The sequence below is a fragment of the Cibotium barometz genome, chromosome 52 (assembly GCF_041138505.1).
Source record: "Cibotium barometz isolate CiBa-2024 chromosome 52, ASM4113850v1, whole genome shotgun sequence".
NCBI lineage: Eukaryota > Viridiplantae > Streptophyta > Polypodiopsida > Cyatheales > Cibotiaceae > Cibotium > Cibotium barometz.
The window spans coordinates 14,835,283-14,839,343 of record NC_141097.1 but is presented as its reverse complement, the minus strand read 5'-3'; positions in this window follow the sequence as shown (position 1 = coordinate 14,839,343).

The window sequence follows — 4,061 nt, the reverse complement described above, 5'->3', positions numbered from 1 at the left end:
GGACCGTTTCATGGCCTCCACTTTCACGGGTGGACCTTTACGGCCTGCACTTTCGTGACAGACCTTTTCATATCACGGTCTACACTTTCACAGACGAAATTCCGTTCACAGCTGGAACTACACTTTCACAATCGAAATTCCGTACATGGCCAGATTTTCGTTCATGGTTGGATTTTTTTATTTGTATTTTTTTGAGTCTAGTAGGAAATAGATATTTTTCTTTTTTTGAAGGAAAATATTTTTGAATTTAAAATAAAAGGGGTATGGGCATTTTCCCAACAAAGTAAGTGGGAATCAAAAAAGTCAACCTTTTAATGACACCCCTTACACCCCTCATAAATAACCCCCAAAATGAACAATTTTGATAACTCATAAGCATCTACTCATTGAATGCTCATTAGCCTTAATGAGTTATGTAAAAAATTATTAAGAATTAATCTAAGATTAAATCTTTCACTAATATTTTTCTCTTTTACACTAAGTAAGGACTCTAATTAACCACTAATCCCTAAATAATTCACACGATTGAGCACATCATTGGATAGAGCAAGGAAATGCTAGTCTTTGTGCATCAACAATGGTGTAAATTAAGCTAAAATAGGAGATTAATTAGACTCTTAATAATTATCTCCTCTTTTAAGGTAAAATTAAGCAAAGAGAGTCAAATTTCTCCAATTGATGAAAAATTTGATGTGATTAGGTGTTTTGATGCACCTAGATGCTCTCAAAACACTAAAAAATCCCAATATATGATAAAATTAGAGCCCAATTAACACATTTTCTAATTTTTTGCATAGATTAAAGGTAAAACGATGGAAAAAGCCAAGGGATGGCTCCCCGGCAACGGCACCAAAATTGTTATGGCTCACCCTAACCTTCCTTGAAACACATCATCCAAAAAGACATTACCTTGTGAACCGCAACTGTCGTGAGGATCTTTCCAATGTCATTCTCTTTTAGGAGTTTGCCTCACACATTTCGTCTACATCACGTGGTGAAGGGAATCGTGTGGCTTTCAATTTTGCACATATGGATGAGTCTTAAGATCTTGGCCCACTCGTGAGGCCGCACATGTGTAATGCTCGAGAGGATGATGATGAGTTTAAAGGTATCAAGGATAAACTTGTCTTCTCAAAATTCAAAGGATCAAGCATTGAGGAATATGTTGAATGGGTTGATAAGGTGGATATGTATTTTGAGATGAACATAAGAAGTGATCACGCTAAGGAGTACTTTGACTCACTCCACATGGAGGGGTATGCACACACTTGGTGGCAACATTTACGTGACAATGGCTATGAGATTACCAGATAGGGTGCTTTTAAGGATGCCATACGAAATGCCTTTAGTTCCAAGTTAAGGAATGATAAGTTGATTGGGGAGTGGGAGAAAGGGTTTCACAAAGTTAAGAACTACACACAAAAGTTCTTGAAGCTTATTCTTCATCTGGTTGGATTTAGTGAGAAGTTTAATATGCTTAAGTACATTAAGGGTCTCAAACCAATCATTGGGGCGGATGTAAGAGCACAAGAGCCTAATAATCTCCAAGAAGCTATTATGTATGCCAAGATCTATGAAGATAAGTATGCATATAGAGGGCTAGTAAGAGGTGGAGGTAGCGGGGCTGATTTGAATGCCCCAACTTTTGGGACCTATTCAGCATCTATGGTTGCAAGACAATTTGTGGAGTTTTTATTCAAGTTGCACGGAATTCCTCAACAAATTGTGAGTGAGAGAGATTCCAAGTTCATGGGTTCATTTTGGAGAACGCTATTTAAGCCTCGGGGGGGTCACTATATGTAAATCCTCTATATCACGTGCGTTCAACGCCTATTTAAAAAGTCCCTTATCTGTGAATTTTTTAGTGAATATAATGTATCCTTTCCTATTCAAATCTGTAAAATTTTTTTAAAATACAATAAATAAATCGCCTCTGTAAATATATTTCTGTAAGTTTTAAATATTTAAAATGTCCTTCTGTTGAACCTACGTGATACTTACAAATTTATACGAGTGACCCCCCCGAGATTTAAGCTCATGGGTACCAAGTTGACTCCTAGCAATACCTATCACTTGGGAATGGATGGGAAAACAAAGAGAGTCAATAAGTGGGCGGAGACATATTTGAGACACTTTTTCCATGATACTCAACATGCATGGGATGAGTGGTTACCTTTGGCAGAATTCGCTTACAATAGCACAAACCGTGTAAGCATTGGCATGTGGCCTTTTGAGGCTACTTATGGATACAAAGTGAATGCACCAATGGTGATCAACAACAAGGAGATTTAAAATCAAAATGAAAAGGATGAGGTGAAAAGAATGCAAACACTTATACAACAATTGTTGGAATTAGGGTTGCAGGAATGCACACACAACTTCAAGAAGATGAGGAAGCTTGAGCACAACACAGTAGTGTATTATGAGTGCCTAAAATGAAAGATAACAAGCCCTAGAAGATAATGGGCGTATATACAATGCACGGGGGAAAAAACCTCCTAGTGAGGGAAAAAGTGCCCCGGCGGTCCTAAGTGTGTTCACACACATCACTACTATAATATGGTAACAAATCCCCCCTAGAGTGATGCGGTGAACAAGAGCTAGCACTCATGTATAGGGAAGTGTCTAGCTATGTGGACGAATCCACAAAAGGGAGTAAGCCCAAAGCTTTGCGAAAAGCTTCGAACTTCTCACGAGGCAGAGCCTTTGTGAAAAGGTCTGCAAGGTTATCCTGTGTTGGCACATAAGCCAAACTGATCTCTCCTGCAGAGAGTCTCTCCCTGACATAATGGTAGTGCACCTCAATGTGCTTCGTACGAGCATGGAACACTGGGTTCCGCGCAACTGCCAATGCGCTCTGACTGTCAGTGAAGATGGTGGTGGCAGATGGCTGCCCAACACCCAAATCAGCCATAAGGCGTCTGAGCCACACACACTCAACCGTAGCTGTGAAAGCTGCCCTGTACTCAGCTTCACAACTAGAAGTGGCCACAGTAGGCTGCTTCTTGCTCAACCATGATATGCATGAGCTTCCAAGCATGAAGCAAAAACCACTCGTGGACACGCGTGTGTCATAACAACCAGCCCAGTCAGAATCTGAAAAAACATGTAAATCTGGCGGCAATGATCCCCCCTTGGGATAAAACAACCCAAGATGCCGAGTACCACTCAAATAGTGAAAGATACGCTTCACTGCCTGCCAATGCTTAATGCCTGGGCTATGCATAAATCTGCTCACCTGTGAGACTGCAAACTGAATGTCTGGCCTCGTAATGCATACATAAATGAGGCAACCAACAGCTGTCTGATAGAGTGTGACATCAAAGTGATCTCCAGCATCATGAAGACTCAACTTCAAACCTGTCTCCATTGGAGTAGCAATAGGCTTGCAGTCTTCAAGGCCAAATCTCCGCAACAATGTTTCAATATACTTTGTCTGACACAAAGCAATACCTCCATCACACTGCTTAAATTGTATCCCCAAATAATGATGCAAATGCCCCAAATCTGACATCTCAAAAGAGGCATTCAAATCAGCCTTAAAATCAGCAATATGACTCTCATTTGGTCCTGTGAGCAGCATGTCATCGACATAGAGAGCAATGATTAGATGTACACCATCCACACGTTTAACATACAAAGTGCTTTCTGTTGGACTATTCTGAAACCCATGTGCAGTCAAATATGCATGTATTTTTTCATACCAAGCTCGTGGAGCTTGCTTTAAACCATATAAAGCCTTTTTTAATCTGCACACTTTGTTTTCCTGCCCTCTTTGAACAAAACCACGAGGCTGCGATACATACACCTCCTCATGCAAATCTCCATTTAAGAACGCAGTCTTTATGTCCAGCTGATGTACATTCCAACCATTATGAGCTGCTAATGCACAGATGCTACGAACAGTGGTCATACGACATGTGGGAGCAAAAGTCTCATCAAAATCAATGCCCTTCTCTTGAGCATAACCTTTTGCAACAAGCCTAGCCTTATGGCGATCCACTGTGCCATCAGGCTTACGCTTCAATTTGTATACCCACTTAGTGCCAATGGCCTTCTTG